This window comes from Pseudophryne corroboree, chromosome 5 (genome assembly GCF_028390025.1).
Source record: "Pseudophryne corroboree isolate aPseCor3 chromosome 5, aPseCor3.hap2, whole genome shotgun sequence".
Lineage (NCBI taxonomy): Eukaryota > Metazoa > Chordata > Amphibia > Anura > Myobatrachidae > Pseudophryne > Pseudophryne corroboree.
This window is the reverse complement of record NC_086448.1, coordinates 293,613,549-293,637,183: the sequence shown is the minus strand read 5'-3', so window position 1 is coordinate 293,637,183 and position 23,635 is coordinate 293,613,549. Positions and strand designations below refer to the sequence as shown.

Genomic DNA, 23,635 nt, shown 5'->3' with positions numbered 1-23,635 from the left:
AAAAGCTTTAAAGAAACAGTTCCTTAAGGTAAATGACCATAATAAAAATAAAAGTGGGGCAGAAAGGATTGAGTGGCAATTTTTTGATCTTTGCGTCAGTGCATTTGGGCACACAGCTCTCACCAGGCCGGTAAGCCTGTCTTCTAGCCTTGCAGCCGGGGAAAGCAGCCAGGCCTGTGCCAACCAAACCACCAGCTGTGCCACCCAACCTACCAGCAACATGCCTGCTTCACAGGCGCAGTCTTCACCGTCTTCTCTGGCCCCACTGGATGAAGCAATTGCAACCTCTGTGCCAGATGTTGTGATTGGACAAGATAGTATCTCCGCAACTTAGGACCCGGTAGATGATCCACCAGCTGGACCGAGTGTCATGGTGCCAAATACTCAAACACAAGCTTTGCGTGGGAACAGTAAGCATTTTTAATATAAATGTAATATACATTATTTATATAATACGCATTTCACACTGTGGTACATGTATGAAGTTGAAATATAGTTGAGAAGTGTAACAGTGGAGAAGTTGCCTATGGTGACCATTTAGTTTACATTTAAAAGATATACTCATAAAATTCATCATACAGTCCAAATACTAAACAATTTAATAAATGTTGCAGAGTGCAGGTTGTGTGCAGGTGGGAGTTGGTCACAAACATGTTTACTTACACCACTGCTTTTTTTTATATTCGCTCACTGCAAATCCCTTTTTTTCCTCTTCTCTCTGAAGTATATACGATTCCGCCAAGGAGGAGGAGACCGAATAAGACTGAACAAGCAGCAAGAGCCATGACCAGTATTCTAGTGGAGAAACTAGAGGAAATGGATGATGCTTTGGCCAAACGGGAAGATGCTCGGCAGGAGAGATTCATGCAGTTTGAGCGTGAAATACAGGCATCATTCCTCAACGAGATGAGGCCAATGCAGGAGCACTTTATGAGAGATGCACATGAGAGGCAAAGAGAGAGCCAATCATTTCAAATGGCTTTATTTGAAAAAATGTATTCCAACCCTCAAGGCCAGCGCACAATCCCACCCCAGCATCAAGCTCAGCTCTTCCCTACTCAGCCTTTTCCCCAGTACAACACTAGGCTTTACTTTGATCCCTCCCAACCTGCTCAAAATCTAGAAAATCCGGAATATCCTGTGTATAGGAATCTTTCATAAGTGCCCGTTTGTTAATCTTAATAGTGTAAATTTTACTAAAGCAAGCCATATGTAAAAATTTTGTAAGGATGTTATATATTGGAAAAACAACTGCAGATTTTACAATGTTTTATCAATGTTCAATTGCAGATCTTATCAATGTTTTAATATGTACATTAAACATCTGTTTTGATGTTTCCCATGTTATGAGTGTTAAAGTTAAGGTTTAAAATTTCAAACAGTAGTTCAACGCAACTAAACAGGTTTTTATTTTATAGCAAAACATGAATAAATGTAAAGTAATAATGAGGTCAGATTGGAAACACCAAGAAACAGAATTAACTTTAGGCTAATAATGACGGAAGGTTGGTCGTTAGGGCTGCCCATATCTGTTCTGAACTGTAGGTATGATCCCCAGAATAGGGATCACTGTCAACCGCTGGGTACTCTAAATCCAAGCCCTGCAGAAATTCCTCTCTCCTTAGCTCACAAAGGTTGTGGAGAATGCAACATGCTGCCACAATGTTAGGCATGAACATAAGGTCAATATCATTATGCTTCATTGGATACCGCCAACGGCCTTTTAAGCGCCCAAATGCATTTTCAACCACCATCTTGGCTGAACTAAGGGTGTGAGTAAATGCAATCTGGTTGGGGGTCAGGCAGACATGTTGCGTGTAGCCCTTCATTAACCATCACCATAATGGGTAGGCTGCCTCGCCGATGACGTGCACGGGGATGTCCACTCCATCGACTGACTTTGATATCTATTAAAAATCAGAGGAAAAAAATGTCAAGGAGGAAGGGGTATAATCACATGGGCATACTTTACAACCTGGTAGCGCTGTCCTCCGTGAGAAGCAGCCTGGTGGGCGCAAGGGGACATTGCTGATGGAAAGGTGGCCTGTCTATAATGCACACCACAACTGCAACATGCTGCACTACATTATTAAAACACTTTTAACTTGTTGTACCATGTAGATCAGGCCAGTATTGAAAACTTTTGACAGGGTTTACAGTATTCCTGAGGGGTACACTATATATTGACAGTGGACTGAACACTGGCAGTCACTATGCTGACGCCAGTGTCACGTCCACCGGCAAATCCACTGCATCCCTTCCCGAGGGCTGTTTTCAGCATATGACATAATTTGAATAGAAAAGGTTTAGGATTTGAAAGTCACAGCATGTGCAGTTGATAAATTTGAGGGTTAATTTGAGCTAGGTACTGGGTGCAATGCTAACCATTACACACAACATGCTGCCACATCTTTCAACACAAAAAAAACAAATAAATACTACTATTATACAAGAGGTAAAAAAAAGATGCATCTCAAACAAAGAAAAAAAAATATTCTCTTACCTCTCTTGGGAAAAGCCACCCAGCTTTTCACTCATCTGCTAGGCGGAATAACTCCGAATTTGCAAGAACTCTCGCGTCATGAGAACGACCGGGCCACCCAATGAAGACATCTGTGAAGCTAACATGAAAATAATATTAGCTTTGACTATAATTGTTCCCTACAAGCGAGTTGAACATTCTAATAGAATTTTAGTTTCCTTATATCCATTCCCTATATTTCCCATCCGTTATAACCAGGGCCTGTGGGCTGTTAGCCCTGCTAAATTGTTTACGTACTTTAGAATAATCTGATTTTGGCCATTGTTTACTTGATGAATAGACAGTGGGTATGCTCGTATAAGTTTTAGTATTATGTTAATATTTTATAACGTGTTGTTTACGTTTCGTAAAGGCTGGGAGCTGTAATGGAGTTCCTGCCCTTTGGCTATAGGTTTTGGAAAATAAGAAACTTGGGAGTGGTAGAGACATTGCATTGCCACATTTCTCGGTGCAACCTGTTATGCCACCATTGGTATTCTCATGTGTTTACTATAAGTATATGTTGTCATATTCTACATACTGTGTTTCTGAAAAATTGCTTGTTATTTTGAGTCAAAAGCTGTATTATTGTATTTGTCCACATTTTTCTCATCTATGTATGTGATTGACTCATTGCCAATACATAATGTACCGATGTTTATGTATTAAAAAAATCTATATATATCACGGAGTACTCCATTTCAGTACATAACTTTTAATTTAAGAGCATTATTCTGGGATATAAATGCAATTTCAAGGCATGGTACGTTTTTAAATATCTCACAGGCTTCTAATTTTCCTATAGACACAATTTCTGTAGTGAAATGGTTAATCTAAAATCACATTCCATCATCAAAAAACACAGACCTGAGGTAGGTCAACAGGGGCCTTTCTTGCAGCTCAAATTGGAGGTTCTTCAACCCGTAACAGCAGGTTGTTAAAATGAAAACCTTCAGCCCGACATAGTGCTGCTGCTTCATGAATATCTAATACTCTAGTTCTTAGGAACTTTATAAAGTGCTGATTCTGTAGTGACACTGATTAACTCTGATGAATTATAACAAATAATGTGTTTAGGGCTAATAGAAATGTGTTCACCACAAAACAATAAGAAAAAATGCTGCAGGCATACTGATCATTGACCAAAGTATTGCTCACATCTGAAAGTGGAAAATACTGTAAGCATGTCACGCAGCATCCGTAGCAGAGCATGTGGCTTTGGAGTTTTTAGGTGTGTATGGGCAGCGTCAGTCATAGGGGTCAGTTACTTCTCTGTGATTTAAGTTTCTTAGGTGGAAATAATCCTTAGAAGCTACTAATATTTCTCTGATTAGTTGCTGCTATTATGTGGTATATTTACTAAAGGTCAATTTGTTTTTGGCCGATTTTCCATTGGTTTTGCAATCTGCTTATTCACTAATGGGCAAACTGACAAAAACTGACCAAATAACCGTCTTTAGAACACAGAAGAACATCTGACCAAATATCCAATATGTTACATAGACAAGTATACAAACAGCAGATATACTTAGCATCGGTTTGCAAAACCAACCAAAAAATAAATGGCAAACCATCCAAATAATACAATACAAACTGGGTAATGTGTGTGAGTACTAAAAACACATTTTATTGGATAAAGCTTCATCGTGATGCCTATTAAAATTGTCACAATCATGTGGTGCACTGTGTCTGTAGGATTTATGGCCTTTCAGGTAGTGGCCTGTGGATTTGACAGCAAGAAGGTAATTGCTGACTTTTATGAGAGTGGTTTCTATGGAGTAGAGAAGATGAAATCCAGACCGAAATGGGTCAAACAGGGAAAAGAAAGAAAGGCGGTTGTTGGAAATCTGCTTGAGGAGTTTGGAGGCAAAGGGGAGGAGAGAGATTAGGCGGTAGAGTGTGTTAGGATCAGGGGTGGGTTCTTTACAATGGTAGAGACAATGGTAGAGATGAGGGCATGCTTGAATACAGAGGGGACAGTGCCTGATAAGAGACAGATTGAAAAGCTGGGCAAGATGGAACAGGCAATGAGAGAGAGGGAGTGGAGGAGACAGGAGGGGATACGGTCAAGGAGGGAGGTGGAAGAGGGAGAGGACTGGATTAGGCCATAACTTCATCTACAATACTGTGGAGAAGGAAATCAGAGTTGGTAAAATAGATGGGCAAGAATGAAGAGGCAGGCTGGGAAAGAAGAGGATGGGATGAGGAGGGTCTGGTGGGATGTTTTATTCTGATGCATGCATCCAATTATAGATGTGAAGGGGGTGGCAAAGTCAAGGGCAGAGAGTGAGGAGAGAGGTGCAGAGGAGGGAGTTAAACGTGGTTAAGATATGATGGGGGTTGGAGGAATCAGAGGAAAATAAGGGTCTTTAATAAGGCTGTTTAGAGAGGGAAAGGGCAGCACTATAGGTGGAGAGCATCAATTTGAAATAGAGGAAGTCTGCATTGGAGGGTGATTTCCTCCACTGTTGCTTGGTGGTTCATGAACAGTTTTGTAGGTATCTGGTGCATTTGGAATGCCAAGGCTGAGCTGTTGATCAGTGAAGGTGGGTTGTGACCACCAGAGAGACAGAGTTAAAGGAAGAAGCAATGGAGACATTGTATAGAAAAACAGGGCTGAAGAGACAGTGGGGAAGAGAATTCAAGCAGGGAGGATAAGGACATGGGGTAAATTTACTAAAGGTAATTTGTGGGTTTTGGTAGTTTTTCTGTTTACAAAAATTAAAACTTGGCAAAATGACTAAAACCCGACCTTAGAACACTTTAGGTCATCGGAACAACTATTTATATTTATAAGTAAATAAGCCACATATTTATTAATGGTTACTTTGCAGATTGAATAAAAATGACACCAAACCTGCTCAAACTATAGACCTGCTTGTGGCAGACGAATTTGGTCAAAGACTGCATAGATCACTAAGCTTTGTTAGGTTAAAATGTGAATAAAAGGTTAAAAGCAGGGTGAAAAATCCCTAACCATGCGCAGGCCTCTGAGCCTTGTCTGTTATTGGAAAATAGGAGGGAATAAAACTGTGGGGTTCCCCCTGTTTTCCAATAACTAGCACCAGGCTGAACCAGCTGCGCAACAGCAGGAGGACACACAGGACCTGATTCAGAGATGGACGCTTTTGCAGTTTTGTCTTTGGACACAGCTGCTATGCAAAAATATGGTAATGCCTACAGGAGGCATCTGAATCAAACAGACACCTCCTGCCAGCATCTCAGATTCGAGTGCTGAGTCTGCTGACGTAAGCCTTAGCTTACTCAGAATGGTTGCTTCCTGTCCTCTTACGTGGCAGGTAAATCTATATTGTAACTTATAAGACACAGCCACTGGCCTTGCCACCCCAGAAAATAGGACCGACACATCCCCATTTCTGCGAGTTAGTGTTTCTTTGTGGTTTACTTGCAATGTTTCCATCCACTGAGAGTGTTTTTAATGAACGGTCAGTAATAATGCAGATTCAGTAGGAATCTGGTACGTATCCTGGATTTGGGTGGTATTCATGTGACCGCCGGTCAGCTGACCGGCAGTCACATGACCTCCTCCACCATCCCGACGGATCGCTATCCCGATGGTCGGCATGCCGACCAACAGGGACTATTTCCACTCGTGGGTGACCATGACACCCATAGAGTGGGAATAGAACCCGTGGCGACCGCAGGTCGCCACCGAGCCTGCAGCGCGGCGAGCGCAGCGAGCCCGCAAGGGGCTTGCTGCACTCGCCCCTCCCCGCCGGGATCCCGGCGTCGGTAAGCTGACCAACGGTCTCCTGACCGCCGGTCAGCCATACTACACCCCCTGGATTTGACTATAGATGTAATAAATAATCAGATGGCTATTGTAAGGAGGTTAATTCTATTGCTTATCTACATTATACAAGTTCTCACGATATCCCCTGGAAAGCAGACATTCCTTAGGGACAATTCATGCGCTTGTGACACAATTGTTCAAATTTAGAAAACTTCTGTACCTAAGCTAGAGAAATGTTCAATAGCTTCGAGAATGATGTTATCCATTTGACCTCTTGAAGAACACTTATACTGAAGTTTTAAACATGGCGAGAAGTAATCATTTTAAACCCAAAGCTTTAAATTCGCAAGCATTGAATTCCCATAAGAATATAGGGCCTAATTCAGTAAGGATTGCAAATTGACCTCCCATCTCCCTATACCTTTACAAAGCATCTAAACGCATAGGCGCTCAGTCCACAACAGGTCACTCGGTATCAGAGGGGACACTGCTGTAGGAGATCCTCACAAAGCGTATGCTTTTCACTATCAGCCGAGCCTGCAATTTTTGTCAGATTCTGGACTGTTCATTTCTCTCACCGCCGCTCCATTCTCCAGGGACCACTAATACTACTGAAGAGAGCTGCAGTTTACTACCTACCCAGGCAGCACTTCAGTAGCTACGCTGTGTTCCCCGCGGTGGGTTGATTGAGTTCGAGAGCTTGCCATCCATGGGTTCTGGTTTTTCTGCTGCTAAACATCTAAACATCTCAGCTGCAGAATTGATGGTGCTCAAATTCCCCCAATACACCGATTATCATCAGCTCCTTAATACAAACATCGCATTGCTGGTCCCATTATACTGAAGGGGATAGAACCACTGAAAAGGGTTACTGAGTCTGCAGCACAACAGAGAAATATATGTTTTTATTTGAACTGTATTCACTGCTTCCTAAAGGATCAGGATATTTGCAGGTGCTGGACTAACTTTGGTATTCTGCATATTATTATTTATTGCTCTTAATGACGTTCTGAGACATAATTGTTTTTTTTATCTCACCTAGAGATTCATTACATCCAATTAGTTTGCCTGTTGGCTTTCTTTTACTGTTTGTTACATTTTAACACATTGTTTTGTTACATTGTTGAATATATTGTGTTTTATTCACATTTTAGGGAGTCTGAATTGTTACTACTTTACCCTGTATTCTAGTGCTGTCTCTTTAAACCCTTTTGTATCTGTATCATTGTGAGACTGACTATCTGTGTGGTGAGAGCAGAAGCAGAGGGGTGCTACCGGGAAGCAGAGAGCCGGATTAGTGAGTGTGAGACGTAGCAGCCAGACACCGGACATTGCCAGGCCTAGTGAAATGCGCGGACACCGCGGCCATCTTGTGCAGTGAGGAACCGCTGAAACATGTCCGATTAGTGGACACCTCTAGTACAGAGTACTGAGTGACTACACAGAGACTGCTATTGTTAGGAACCACGGGCAAACCAAGTATCCAGCCCAAGTGTCCAATTTGTCACACACTGTGCAGTGTAAAGGGAATAGGCAGCATAATACAGTCTTTAAAGTGCAACATCTTACAAATCTGCCCCTGTTCTGAGAATAGCTAAGACAACCACCCCATGCTTAAACACTGTTGGGAGATATATTAAAGAGCGTGGAAGAGAGTTTTCCTCCTAATGCAACACTGCGGCACCACAGGATTTAAAGAGAGCTTCAACGTTATTTTCATTGAAGATTATAACAACTTGTTTAGGGAAAGCTAGAAATTTAGCAACTGTTATTGTAAAAGCTTTCCATAACTCTTCTCATCACCACATTATAGCTTGTGATTGTAATATGCCAATATCCGTGATTTCATTGATTGTCTTTTGCATTTTTTGAATGATCCAATGTGATGTGAACTGTAGTCAATTGTCCTGTCTTTATCTTCTTTTATTGCCCAATTTGTCTTGTGATTAATATTTTTACCAATTAACCAATCATCATCCTCAATCTAGAGTTCATCATGGATCAATAAAAAGACATCCTGTTGGAATTGCTGATTCACTCCTGTTTCGTGTCAATGTATTCTACCTCTTTGAGCAAGGTACTACAAAAGAATGTACGGGGAAGAACATTTCAAGATAAATGTATTTTCACATGGGAAAATAATTAAACAGCAAATAATGTAGTATATCTCGAAGGGATTATAATACATCTCATACATGATTGGGAATTCACTCCCAGCTCCACCGATGTCCTCCACCAATATAGAGTAGGAAAGCAGTGTACCATACTCACACTGGGTTTATATGTTCTCCACTTATAAAGGTATCTTTCGACACTGGAACATCAACTTATATACACGTGGAAGAGGGTATAAATAGGTGTTTCTGTCCCTCCTGGCAAAGGTCATGTTGGGAGCATTTAGAGGAGGAATAGAGGGATCTGTCAGAAGGAGGTAATGAAAGATACCTTTATAGGAGTCACATTTTCTATAGAACTGTAAGTGGGGTACACCCACCTATTTCTACCCTCTTCCATGTGTGGGTGTATATAAGTTGATGTTGAAAGACTACACTATATGCTGTTTAATTTTTTCACATGTGAAAATACCTGTTGAGAATACAAGTACCTTCGGATATGGATGAAAGAGTGTAGAAAGGTGCCGTGGTGAAGGAGTCCAGTTAAAGATACCTTTATAGAATGTGAGTACATTCTTTCATTCCAGTGAAGTGTGAACTAGACTAGTATACACAAACTTGGTGTACCACTAACTTTGAAAGACATACTACACTATGTACATTTTTTCTTTATTGTTCTTTATATGGAATGTACTTGTTGAGGAAAAGCATATCTCTGAAGACCACCCCTAAGGGACGAAGAACAGAGCAGTCCGGATACATATAAGGACTATTTTAAGTATTTTATCCATACATCTGTACCTTTGACTTACATTTATATATTTATGTTTCTTATGTAGTGAGCACCAGTGACATTTGGAGTGTATTCTTTTTGTTGTATATGATTCTTGTGTCTGTTTGGGTGACAGACCTCTCGCTCCAATACACCCGCTGCTTCTAGTGTGCACAAGTCACTTCTAAACCTTACATTCCCATATTTCAAGAGAAGTTCTGTCACATAGCCACCCAACACCTGTGATACCTCTTTCAACCACTTAGACCAGGGGTGGGGAACCTCCGGCCCGCGGGCCGTATACGGCCCGCGAAGCCAGTTGGTCCGGCCCACCAGCTTGTGTCAGTGAGACACGCTGCCGCCCAGTCCGGCGGCAGCGTGTCTCAGCTGTCAGAACAGGGAGGAGAGCGCGGCTGTCAAGTGGGAGCGGAGGCATGTAGTACTGCAAACCAGCCGCCGGTCCGTGAGCCAATCAGAGCTCGCGGACCGGCAGCCAATCAGGAGCCGCGGCTGCCGGTCCGCGAGCTCTGATTGGCTCTCGAACCGGCGGCTGGTTTGAAGTACTACACGCCGCCGCTCCCACCCGACAGCCGCGCTCTCCTCCGTGTCCCACGGTAAGCAGCACGGAGGGGAGGGGGGAGGGCATCTGTATACCTGGCACTGTGGGGGCATCTGTATACCTGGCACTGTGGGGGGCATTTGTATACCTGGCACTGTGGGGGGCATTTGTATACCTGGCACTGTGGGGGCATCTGTATACCTGGCACTGTGGGGGCATCTGTATACCTGGCACTGTGGGGGGCATTTGTATACCTGGCACTGTGGGGGCATCTGTATACCTGGCACTGTGGGGGCATCTGTATACCTGGCACTGTGAGGGGCATTTGTATACCTGGCACTGTGGGGGCATCTGTATACCTGGCACTGTGGGGGCATCTGTATACCTGGCACTGTGGGGACATCTGTATACCTGGCACTGTGAGGGGCATTTGTATACCTGGCACTGTGAGGGGCATTTGTATACCTGGCACTGTGGGGGCATTTGTATACCTGGCACTCTGGGGGCAATTGTGGATCTGGCACCGCACTATTGGGGGCATATGTGTATCACGTCCCATTTTAACTGGCCACACCCATTTTTTTGGCGCGTGTACCTCAATGGGGCAGACCTACTGGGGGGCAGGGTAATTTTTTAAGTTTAGAATTTTTGTACGGCCCCCGAAGGATTTTATAAATATCCAAATGGCCCTCGGTAGAAAAAAGGTTCCCCACCCCTGACTTAGACAGACCAGCAAACTAGAGCTGTGCGGCGGACACTTTTCGGGTTTTGTGTTTTGGTTTTGGATCTGGATCTCTGTTCGTGTTTTGGATCTGGATTGGTTTTGCCAAAACCACCCTTTTGGGTTTTGGATCTGGATTTTTTTTTTTAAACCCATATAAACAGCTAAAATCACAGAATTTGGGGGTATTTTTGATCCTACAGTATTATTAACCTTAATAATATTCATTTCCACTCATTTCCAGTATATTCTGAACAACTCATAATATTGTTTTTTGGCCAAACGGTTGCACCAAGGTAGCTGGATTACTAAGCTAAGCGACACAAGTGGGTGGCACAAACATGTGACCCATCTAGGAATGGCACTGCAGTGGCAGACAGGATGGCACTTTTAAAAACTAGGCCCCAAAGAGCACATAATGCAAAGAAAAAAAAGAGGGGCAAGATGGAATTGCCCTTGGGCCCTCCCATCCACCCTTATGTTGTTTAAACAGGACATGCACAGTTTAATAAACCCATCATTTCAGCGACGGGTGGTTCCCATGGAAAAAGCTTACCAAGTTCTCTGAATCATAGCTAACTACAAACATACTGTACCACCTCCATATCTGATGACTTTTCACATTATGAGAAGAGGCAAGAGGAAGAGGACAGTGACAAGAAGGTGATCAAAAATTAGAGAGGCACATGCAATCAGGAACAACATACAGGCTTTCACCTCCACACCTATATTGGTGTGGAACAGAAAGGACTTTAACCAAGCAAATATATAATTACCACATTACTGGACAAACTGAAAAACTAGGGGCCAAAGCCTCCGAATTTGCACCCCCTTCTCCATTTTCAGGGATTAAGATAATCTCAGATCTAATGCTGGGATGCAAATAAACTGGTTTATACCACAGGATCTAGATTGGATATTTTCCCCTCCATGGAGTCTGGAGACTTATTTTGTGAAAATCTTGTGGGTTTCTTTTTTTTTTTCTTCTCATTTTTTATTGTATTTTTATTTACATATTTTGTGGCAGATGCCTTAGTTTTGTTTTTCACAGCTCCCAGTTACACGCATGTGAGCATACCTGTGTGTTCCAATTACTTGCATGTGAGCATACCTGTGTGTCTTGTTTATTTTATTCATATTAAGTACTAAGTATGACTGCAGTCATTTTGTTTGTTATTGAGCCCCTGCCCTAGTGGAGCTTACCACTCTACAGTCCAAACTCATTTCATACTATAAGTAGGACTGTGGGAGGAAGCAATGCTAACCTCCGTGCCCAGAGCATCCCTCAGCCTGGCAAGCCAGACATCTTCCTGGCTGTAAGCCACCATGAGACTCCATACTGGGCTTTATTCAGTAACTGTTTGTGCCTCCCAGGAGCTCTTGGCCCGTCTTGTGCTGCAGTGCAATGGAAAGCTGATGCAATGCAAGATCACTGAGACTCTGTTCTTCTAACACTGCAAGATCTTGCGATAACCGTACACAGCCTTTACATTGTACAATTATTAAGGAGAAAATATTTACAAAATAAAGGAAAAGAACCCTGTACAACAAATGCGCATCTTGTAAATAATCCCAAAATGTGAAACATTAATAATAAATCAAAATTAAGGTTGACTAATTGGAGCCATTCATTTGAGTCCCTAACATGAAATAATTGAGAAAAACTTCTCTCTAATGCTGGGTAGACAGTGCACACTAGAAGATGTAGCTGACAGAGCACCCCTGGAATTATATGGCAGACATATAGACATGGGTGTGTTTGCAAAATCTAGTTTTGTCCAGCAGTTGCGCTGGATTATGATTCTGTCTCTTTTGAGTCTGACTGACTTTGGCCACAAATGTGGTCTCTCTCCACTTTATTAAAAAACACTGTCAAAATTTCAATTTCCATTTCCACATTTGCGGCTATATGTTTTCATAAATCTGGTTGTGATGTTGAAGCTTGTTTCATATTCTGCTGTAGGCTTTAATTTAAACCTAGAATAAAGTACAGCAGCAACCCTGGAATTATACAGCAGCGCCTCAATTTATACAACAGATAGACAGCACCCCTGGACTTATACAGCATAGGTAGCACTCCTGGAGAATTACACAGCACAGCAGACAGGCAACAGTACCCCTGGACTTAAACGGCAGTGAGGCAGCACCCCATATAGGGCAGCACCCCTGGAATGATGTGGCAGACAAAGAAAAGACGTGCAAGATGGAATTGTCCTTGGGCCCTCCCACCCACCCTTATGTTGTATAAACAGGACATGCACACTTTAACAAACCAATAATTTTAGCGACAGGGTCTGCCACATGACTGTGGATGAAATGACTGGTTTGTTTGGGCCCCCTCCAAAAAAGAAGCAATTAATCTCTTCCTCCACAAACAGGCACTACAGAAGCAAGATGTCATCCTCATCCTCCAATTCCTCAGCCCCTTCAGGGTTTACATCCTCACAGAAATAATTCCACAAAGAGGTGGATTTTTGGGTATTTTGCCCAGGCATGACAATGGGCTTTTTCATCCCATGGTCAACAACTGTCTCTACTGGTGCCTTATTCAAACAAACCACGTCACCATCAGAATTCTTATCGTCAACTTCCTCCTCAGCACCAACTACACCAATATCCTACTCATCCTGGTGTACTTCTACAGTGACATCCTCAATCTCAATATCAGCAACTAGACTGGCAGTGCTCCTCCCAGCACTTGTAGAGGGCGTGCAAATGGTGGTAGGAGCCTCCTCTTCCCATACAGTCTTGGGAATGTTGGGCCTAGACATCGCAACCGCGGACACACTTGGACTCTCCTTGGGGATTTGTAATATTTCAGTTGTTTTTTACTGTGCTTTAACACGCTTTATTTTTTAAATTTTTTCATGAGAAACTGAACCACCGGTCTTGAACATAGTCCAAGGCCTTAAGGCCCATATAGACAGGCCGATGTGCGAGAGATGTGTGCTGAGCGAACCGCTCAGCACACATCTCTCCCGCCGCTCAGCATAGCGCGATCTGTGCTGAGCGTGCGGGGGGGGACGCTCATTTCACCCGCTAGATTGGCAATCTATCACCAGCGATAGCGATGCGCGGGGTTGTGCATCGCTATCGCTGTATGGGGCACACACGGAGCGATCCTGCTTAAATTCTAAGCAATCTAGTCAGATTGCTTAGAATGTCGCTCCGTGAGAACCCCCCTTTAGCTTTTCCTTGCCACTTCGTGTCGTGAATGGCATATTGCTAATTTTACGTTTCTTATCAGATAATTTCTTTTATTTTTTTTGGTTATTATTTTTTGCTACTTGGATTTTACATGCCCTCTATGACAATGGGCATCGGCCTTAGCAGACGTCGTTGATGGAATTGCATAATCAATGTCATGACTGGTGGCAGCAGCAGTTTCGGCACTAGTTCTAGGAACTGGAAGTGGTTCCTGATCTTTCACTATTTTTTCCTCCAAATTTTTGTTCTCCATTTCATAGACAGCACTCCTTTATTATTACAGCACACAGAACAGTGCCCCTTTATTTTCACAGCACCCCTGTCCTGTACAGTATACAGGACAGGGCCAGTGTACATTTATTTTCACAGCACCCCTGTGTTTTTTACAGCATACATGACAGAACCAGCACCCCTGTATTTTTACAGCATACAGAACAGGGTCAGCACCCCTGTATTTTAACAACACCCCTGTAATTTTACAGCATACAAGACAGGGCCCGTGTAAATTTATTTTCACAGCACCCCTGAATTTTTACAGCATACAAGACAGGGCCAGTGTACCTTTACAGCACCCCTGTTTCTCTTACGTCCTAGAGGATGCTGGGGTCCATATTAGTACCATGGGGTATAGAAAGGTCCACCAGGAGCCATTGGCACTTTAAGAGTTTAATAGTGTGGGCCTCCAACTAGACTCAGTTTAGAAAATGTGCCCTGAGGAGCCGGTCACAGCTAGGGGAGCTCTACAGAGTTCTTCTGGTAAAGAGTAATTTTTTCTTTCAGGTTTTTTTATTTTACAGGGAGGCTGTTGGCGACAGCCTCCCTGCAGCGTGGGACTGGGGGAAGGAGCAGTGTCCGCCCCGCTGGGTCTTGAGCCACTGCTCCCGCTGACTGGACGGTGGCTCCAGAGGGGTTTGATCGCGCCCCGCCGCAGGGGAACGCTCGCCCCGGCAGCAGGCCGCCACCCCCTCAGAGGCTGAAGTGTGGCGAGTCAGTCACTGTCCCCCCTTGCAAGCGGGGGACAGTGTGAAGAGGGCGGCTACGGGTCAGGAGCGCAGTTGTTCCCGCGCTCCTGGAAGGCTCAGCGGTACCTTGGTGCGGCGCTTGGGAGGGAGCACTGGTTTTCTTCAGCGTGTCGGGTTCTGCGGACCCAAGTCAGCATATTCCTCCGGCCAGTATAATCATCTTGTGAGTGGGAAGACAGCGCCATTGAAGGGGGCGGTGCTTCTCCTCAGAGCGGACCCAGCAGCGTTCAGCGCCATTTTTCCTGCCTGCAGCCACGGTTCACTGGATCCTGGTCCCTCCAGAGCTTTCTCCAGCAGTCTGTACGGTACCGGGGGGCTGTAGAAGGAAGGGGGGGGAGGCTGCTTAAAGGCTGTGTCACCTAATAAGGGACACAGTCAGCGCTGGCAAGGGACTCCCTTTACCTGAAAAGCGCTGTGTGTGGGTTGGCTCCAATCTCTGTGTCTCTCTGCCATTCTTGGGGTGGAAACTCTGTCCTCAAAATACCCTGTGTGTTTGTGGGGTGTTTGTGTGTGTGTGCAACATGTCTAGGGACACTGTTTCATATGCTGCGGAGCATTTGTCTTCCCAGGAAGACTCCATTCCATGTAATCAGGATTGCACTGTTTTATCCTAGATCACAGCTAGAGAGCCAGAATGGTTAGTCTCTCTGAGGGGACTATTTCTCAGATTTCTGATAGGGTGGCTAGGACTGAGCATGCCACTCAGGTCCTCCAGTCTTCTATGGTGGTATGGTCGGATCCTGCCTCCTCGGGGTCCCCTGCGGTACTTTCTAATAAGTGTGCGCTTGCAATTATGCAGGATGACATGGACACTGACTCTGACACTGCAGACGGTAATGGGGATGTGTTGCGGGGGACGGCATCGCTTGCCAGGGGGGTGCAGTTGATGATTGAGGCTGTTAGGGATGTTTTACACATTTCAGACACAGCACCGGAACAGGTGGAGGAGGCCTTCTTCACAGATAATAAGAAGCCCCCCTCACTTTCCCGGCATCCAAGGAATTGAATGCTATATTTGAAAAGGCATGGGAAACTCCGAAAAAGAAATTCCAGATTCCCAAGAGAGTCTTGGTGGCTTTTTCCTTCCCAGAGGAATATAGGAAGAGGTGGGAATCCCCGCCGATAGTCGACGCCTCTGTATCCAGGCTGTCCAAACAGGTAGTTTTACAGGTCCCGGGATCTACCGCATTAAAGGACCCGGCAGATCGCAAGGTGGATGCTACGCTGAAATCCATTTACACGGCTTCAGGGGCTATATTGCGGCCTACTATAGCCTGTGCTTGGATTGCTAAAGCTATTGCCAGGTGGTCGATCACTCTGCAGGAGGAATCGTCTAAGCTGGACAAAGGTGACGTTGATTTGTTTTTGCATAACATTCAGGATTCCTGGTGGATTCCATGAAGGACCTGGGCTCCATGGCTGCGGGGATCTCCTCCATATCAGTATCGGCTCGAAGAGGTCTCTGGCTGCGCAACTGGTCTGCGGACGCGGAATCCAGGAAGTGTGTGGAGGGCCTTCAGTACAAAGGTCAGGCTCTATTTGGGGAGGCGCTGGGTGCGTGGATTGCCACGGCTACCGCGGGTAAGTCTCCTTTTCTCCCCTCGGCTGCACCAGCTACGAAGAAGCCTTTTTCCCCTACCACATCACAGTCCTTTCGGCCTAAAAAAAATAAGCCTTCGAACACTTTCTTTAGAGGTGGTCGTGCCAAAGGAAAGAAACCCGCTCCCGCAGGTTCCCAGACCCAGAAGCCCGCTTCTGATACCCCTAAGTCCTCCAGATGACAGTGGACAGCTAGGCCTGGGGGAAGGTCAGGTGGGGGCGAGACACCGGCAGTTCAGCCACGTCTGGGTGTCGTCAGGTCTGGACCCCTGGGTTCTGGATATAGTGTCCAGGGGGTACAGACTGGAGTTTTCAAGAGCCCCCGCCTCACCATTTCTTCAAGTCAGGCTTACCAGCGCTGCTGGCAGACAGGACAATTCTTCTGGAAGCCATCAGGAAATTGGTGGCGTCAGAGGTCATTGTTCAGGTTCCTCTTCAGCAACATAACAAGGGTTATTATTCAAACCTTTTTGTGGTACCGAAACCGGATGGTTCGGTACGGCCTATTCTAAATTTAAAGTCTTTGAACCCTTATCTCAAGGAGTTCAAATTCAAGATGGAATCTCTGAGAGCTGTCATTTCAGGGCTGTCGGAGGGGGAGTTCCTGGTGTCCCTAGACATCAAGGATACTTACGTCCACATTCCCATTTGGGCGCCGCATCACGCTTATCTCAGGTTTGCGCTGATGGACGATCAATATCAATTCCAGGTGCTGCCGTTTGGCCTCTCAATAGCACCAAGGATCTTCACCAAGGTGATGGCGGAGATGATGGTTCTCCTTCGCAAACTGGGTGAACAAAATTCCATATCTGGACGATCTCCTGATCAAGGCGTCGTCCAGGGAGAGGTTGTTGCGGTCCATCGCGATCACGACACAGCTGCTCAGGAAGCATGGTTGGATCCTAAACCTTCCGAAGTCTCATCGGCTGTCTTTCCTGGGAATAATCCTTGACACGGAAGTGCAGAGGGTATTTCTCCCGGCAGAGAAAGCGTTGGTGATTCAAACAATGGTCCGGGATGTCCTACGGCCTACCCGGGTATCGGTTCATCAATGCATACGCCTTCTGGGGAAGATGGTTGCCACCTACGAGACTCTGCAGTACGGCAGGTTTCATGCTCGACCTTTTCAACTGGACCTCTTGGACCAGTGGTCGGGCTCTCATCTACACATGCACAAGAGGATACGCCTGTCTCCAAAAGCCAGGATTTCACTCATTTGGTGGCTGCAGCTTCTACACCTTCTGAAGGGCGAAGGTTCGGAATTCAAGACTGGATCCTTCTGACCACAGATGCAAGTCTAAGAAGTTGGGGAGTGGTCGCTCTGGGGGAAACCTTTCAAGGACGATGGTCGGATCAAGAGTCACTTCTCCCAATAAACATCCTGGAACTCCGGGCCATTTACAACGCCCTTCTGCAAGCAGCACACCTTCTACAGGATCGGGCTGTTCAGGTGCAGTCGGACAACGTGACCACAGTGGCCTACATAAACCGACAAGGCGGAACGAAGAGCAGAGCTGTCATGGCAGAGGTGTCAAAAATCCTCATCTGGGCAGAAAGGCAAACGGTGGCGATGTCAGCGATCTTCATTCATCATAGATAACTGGGAAGCAGACTTCCTCAGCAGACATGATCTCCATCCAGGGGAGTGGGGCCTCCATCCGGAGGTGTTCGAGGAGGTAACCGGTTGGTGGGGGGTTCCTCACATAGACATGATGGCCTCCCGCCTCAACAAGAAGCTACGGAGTTACTGTTTCCGGTCAAGAGACCCACAGGCAGTGGCGGTGGACGCACTGGTAACACCTTGTGTGTTCAAGTCAGTGTATGTGTTCCCTCCACTTCCTCTGATACCACGGGTTCTTCAACTCGTGAGAAGAACAAAGGTTCTGGCAATCCTCATTGCTCAGGACTGGCCAAGGAGGGCTTGGTACGTGGATCTGCTGGATCTTCTGCTGGAAGATCCACGGCATTTGCCTCTTCGGGAGGATCTGCTTCTGCAGGGGCCGTTCACTTATCAAGACTTACAGCGGCTTCGTTTGATGGCATGGCGGTTGAATGCCAGATCTTAGCTCAGAAGGGTATCCCGAGTGAGGTCATTCCTACCTTGGTACAGGCCAGGAAGGGGGTAACGTCTAAGCATTACCATCGCATTTGGAAGAAATATGTTTCTTGGTGTGAGGCCAAGAAGTTTCTGGCGGTGGAGTTTCAACTTGGACGTTTTCTCCTTTTCCTGCAAGCAGGGGTGGATATGGGACTGAGACTGGGCTCCATCAAGGTCCAGATCTCTGCTTTGTCCATCTTCTTCCAAAAACAATTGGCTGTTCTTCCTGAGGTTCAGACCTTTTTGAAAGGGGTTCTGCACATGCAGCCTCCCTTTGTGGCACCTACGGCTCCATGGGATCTTGATGTGGTGTTGCAGTTCCTGCAATCTGCTTGGTTTGAGCCTCTACAGGAGGCTGATCTCAAGTTTCTCACGTGGAAGGCGGTCACCTTGTTGGCCTTGGCTTCTGCACGACGCGTGTCGGAATTGGGGGCTTTATCTTGTAAAAGCCCCTATCTGATCTTCCATGAAGACAGGGCGGAACTTAGGACTCGTCCACAGTTCCTACCTAAGGTTGTGTCGGCTTTCCACATCAACCAACCTATTGTGGTGCCAGTGGCTACTGACTCCTCAATTACTTCAAAGGCCTTGGATGTAGTGAGGACTTTGAAAATTTACGTGAAGAGGACGGCTCGTCATAGGAAAAGTGACTCTCTGTTTGTCCTCTATGATCCAAAGAAAATTGGATGTCCTGCTTCTACGCAGTCGATTTCACGCTGGATCAGGTTCACTATCCAGCATGCTTATACCGCGGCAGGATTGCCATGTCCGAAATCCGTAAAGGCCCACTCTACTCGTAAAGTGGGCTCTTCCTGGGCGGCTGCCCGGGGTGTCTCGGCGATACAACTCTGCCGAGCAGCTACTTGGTCTGGGTCAAACACGTCTGCCAAGTTTTACAAGTTCGATACTTTGGCCTCTGATGACCTCCAGTTTGGTCAAGCAGTGTTGCAGGAGCCTCCGCGCTCTCCCTCCTGTACTGGGAACTTTGGTACATCCCCATGGTACTAATATGGACCCCAGCATCCTCTGGGACATAAGAGAAAATAGTATTTTAATTACCTGAAACGGTAAATACTTTTCTCGTAGTCCGTAGAGGATGCTGGGCGCCCGCCCAGCGCTTCGTTTTCCTGCATTGGTTATGGTTCAGTGTTATCTGGTTCCTAGGTAAGTTCTGCGTTATTTACTGTTTCAGCTGTTGCTGAGTTGTTCCGGCATGTTGGACGGATTTTCATGTTTGTGTGAGCTGGTATGAATCTCGTCACTATCTGTGTAATTCCTTCTCTCGAAGTATGTCGTCTCCTCGGGCACAGTTTCTAGACTGAGTCTGGTAGGAGGGGCATAGAGGGAGGAGCCAGCCCACATTATTAAACTCTTAAAGTGCCAATGGCTCCTGGTGGACCCGTCTATACCCCATGGTACTAATATGGACCCCAGCATCCTCTACGGACTATGAGAAAAGGATTTACCATTTCAGGTAATTAAAATCCTATTATTTTCACAGCATACAGGACAGAACCAGCACTTCTGTATTTTCACTGCACCCCTGTATTTTCACAGCACACAGGACAGCACACCTAGAGAGCACACACTGACCCCACCCAACGCAACCACCCACAGAGAGAGACAGAGATCTGTCTCCCTCACTCTCAAAGTCCAGTGTGAAAATGGCGGTGACGCGTGGCTCTTTATATGGAATCCAAAACCCGCAAGAATCCAACAGCTGGATGTTGACGTTTTGCCTCTTTGTGGGATCCGAGTCTATTGGGAAGTCCCGAGCCAAACTCGGCTTGGATCGTTAAGTTCGGGGGGTGGGGGGGACGACGACGACGAGGGTTCGGTTCTCTAAGAAAACGAACCCGCTCATCACTACTATAAACCCTGGGGTGTTATACCTGCATTCACATTTAGAATTGCACATGTCATACACCTCAGTTGGAGATGCAGAACAGGCATGTTAAACGCAGTACAGTAAAGTATACAGCCTCAACTTAAGAACACCCCTCAGGTGCATCTTATTTTAAGTTATATGGATGAGATGTCAATTTTGCACCTACATAAATAGGGTGAAAGTTTTGGTTTTGATGATGACTGTTGCATCTTTGCCCCTGAATAAGAATTACAATCCTGGAACCATTTTGAAATTCAGGGATTTTGGGATCACAGGGATCAAATCTTGGGATCCCAGGATTCTGAGTAAAGGACAAGGAAGTAAAAAAATAAAATTGTAAATATATTTATATTTGTTCATAATAAAATAGTAATTAATTTCCTTTAAGTTAATTATCCTACCCTGTTCTCTTCCCTATTGCCACCCATCAACCTCAATGCTATTCATCTCTCCCTCTTGTTCCTCCCTGACATCAACCCCCTTCACGCTCCTCCCTGCTATCCATTTCCTTCCTATCCTCCCTGCTATTCATCTCCTCCCTGACCATTCTACTATCCATCCCCTCATCCTCCCTGCATTCCATTTCCCTCCCAACCGCTCAGTTATCCATCAGCCATTCTTCGTCCACCTTTCTGTTCCTAACATGTAACAGTGGTCCTACTTCAGACCTGATCGTAGCAGCAAATTTGTTAGCAGATGGGAAAAACCATGGGGGTAATTCTGAGTTGATCGCAGCAGCAAGTTTGTTAGCAATTGGGCAAAACCATGTGCACTGCAGGGGGGGCAGATATAACATTTGCAGAGAGAGTTAGATTTGAGTGGGTTATATTGTTTCTGTGCAGGGTAAATACTGGCTGCTTTATTTTTGCACTGCAATTTAGATTTCAGTTTGAATACACCCCACCCAAATCTAACTCTCTCTGCACATGTTATATCTGCCCCACCCTGCAGTGAACATGGGGGGTAATTCCAAGTTGATCGCAGCAGGAATTTTGTCCCCCCCTGCAGTGCACATGGGCCCTCATTACGAGTTGTTCGCTCGCAAGCTGCTTTTAGCAGCATTACACACGCTAAGCCGCCGCCTACTGGGAGTGAATCTTAGCATGTTAAAATTGCGAATGAAAGATTCGTAATATTGCGATAAGACATCTCTGTGCAGTTTCTGAGTAGCTCGAGACTTACTCTGCCAGTGCGATCATTTCAGTGCTTGTCGTTCCTGGTTTGACGTCACAAACACACCCAGCGTTCGCTCAGACACTCCTCCGTTTCTCCAGCCACTCCCGCGTTTTTCCCAGAAACGGTAGAGTTTTTTCCCACACGCCCCTAAAACGGCCTGTTTTCGCCCAGAAACACCCACTTCCTGTCAATCACATTACGATCACCAGAACGATGAAAAAAACGTGAGTAATATTCCTAACTGCTTAGCAAATTTACTTGGCGCAGTCGCAGTGCGAACATTGCGCATGCGCATTAAGCGTAAAATCGCTGCGATGCGAAGAAAATTACCGAGCGAACAACTCGGAATGACCACCATGGTTTTGCCCAACTGCTAACAAAATTCCTGCTGCGATCAACTTGGAATTACCCCCCATGTTCACTGCAGGGTGGGGCAGATATAACATGTGCAGAGAGAGTAGATTTGGGTGAGGTGTGTTCAAACTGAAATCTGAATTGCAGTGTAAAAATAAAGCAGCCAGTATTTACCCTGCACAGAAACAAAATAACCCACCCAAATCTAACTCTCTCTGCACATGTTATATCTGCCTCCCCTGCAGTGCACATGGGGGGTAATTCCAAGTTGATCGCAGCAGGAATTTAGTTAGCAATTGGGCAAAACCATGTGCACTGCAGGGGAGGCAGATTTAACATGTGCAGAGAGAGTTAGATTTGGGTGGGTCATTTTATTTCTGTGCAGGGTAAATACTGGCTGCTTTATTTTTACACTGCAATTTAGATTGCAGATTGAACACACCCCACCCAAATCTAACTCTCTCTGCACATGTTAAATCTGCCTCCCCTGCAGTGCACATGGTTTTGCCCAATTGCTAACTAAATTCCTGCTGCGATCAACTTGGAATTACCCCCATGGTTTTGCCCAACTGCTAACAAATTTGCTGCTACGATCAGGTCTGTATTAGGCCCAATGTGCTGAGACTGGAAGCGTCTGGTCCCCTTAATCCACCTCTGCCAGGAGGATACACGTGTGTGCATGTACATGGGCAGACTAGATGGACCAAGTGGTTCTTATCTGCCTTCAAATTCTATGTTTCTATTTTTCTTTTTCACTTCTATCATTTGTTATTCTTTTGTGAAAGAAACTTTTACCTCATTTATCTAAACGTTACTGCTAAAATCATGAAGAAAACAGCATTTTTTTATTGTGTGGCTTGTCTTCACTATTGCATGTTTATTTATATCTGTGGCTTCAGTTATGGATTCAAGCTGTCGGTGCAGCATTGCATACATATTTAAGAGTGCTATTGTTTTACATTTGATTTGCTAACGCTATACATTTGGTAAACCTGCCAATGTTTATTAGTTAAGATGTGCATATTTTGCTTAAAGAGAAGGAAAAAAAAAATCAAATTTCTTAATTGTGTACCATTTCAGTAGATAATTGCTTTTTTAAAGCTTCATAATGGAGCTGATGAAAATTGCTGTTATTGACAGCTGTTTCTATTGATTGCAAGGTTCCAGTGCTTTTTCATTATTTCCATGCAAAGAAATAAAAAGAAAAAATGACAATTACTATGCACATTTTTGCATGCGCTGCAATATTTAAGCAAATTATATTATTAGAAACGTTCTGCGAAGCTTATTATAGTATTCTTTGCCAAGGCTTTTTTAACTTTGTGAATGTAGACCATGTGCTATTTTAGGAATAATACATTTTATAATATTTTTAGATGCTCATGTAATCTCAATCACTAATTGTTTAAATGTGGAAACCTTGCTGATTGGCAATGAAACCGTCTGACTGGATTGCCAGTTATCAAATTTTTGAGAGCTTATTGTACAATAACATCTAAGATAATGACTAACTCAGTAAAAATATCACCTATCTATTCTTAAGGAAAGCTCTAACTGTGGCCTGCTTGAAGTACTTACAGTAAGAAGCAGTATTCATTATACCCTGTCTAGTAGATTTTATTCCCCATTGTGCTTCCTATATACAGACTGACTATCTCAAAGTCTGTTACACACTTCTAGTTACATCACCAATTAAAGGAATGGAATAGAAAGGGTCAGAAATTAAAACCATTGTGGGTTAGCAGCAACCTTTCACATTTCCGCCAATACACCCCCCCCCCCTCCCCACCCACTCCCCACCCCATCACTGACTCTAATCTCCTCTCGTGTATTCAGTTTGGTTTGAAAAA

The 23,635-nt window shown here is 44.9% G+C and overlaps 1 long non-coding RNA gene across 1 annotated transcript in view; it reads right to left on the bottom strand.

Annotated features, from left to right (window-relative positions):
* Positions 1-409: 409 nt before the first annotated feature.
* LOC134929001 (uncharacterized) overlaps positions 410-23,635 on the bottom strand; it is a 41,220-nt gene continuing 17,994 nt past the window's right edge. The window contains exons 4-5 of the long non-coding RNA XR_010178197.1: positions 2,504-2,621; positions 410-1,907 (exon numbers count right to left, since the gene is read on the bottom strand). This is a non-coding gene — a long non-coding RNA (uncharacterized LOC134929001). The remainder of the gene's footprint in view (positions 1,908-2,503; positions 2,622-23,635) is intronic.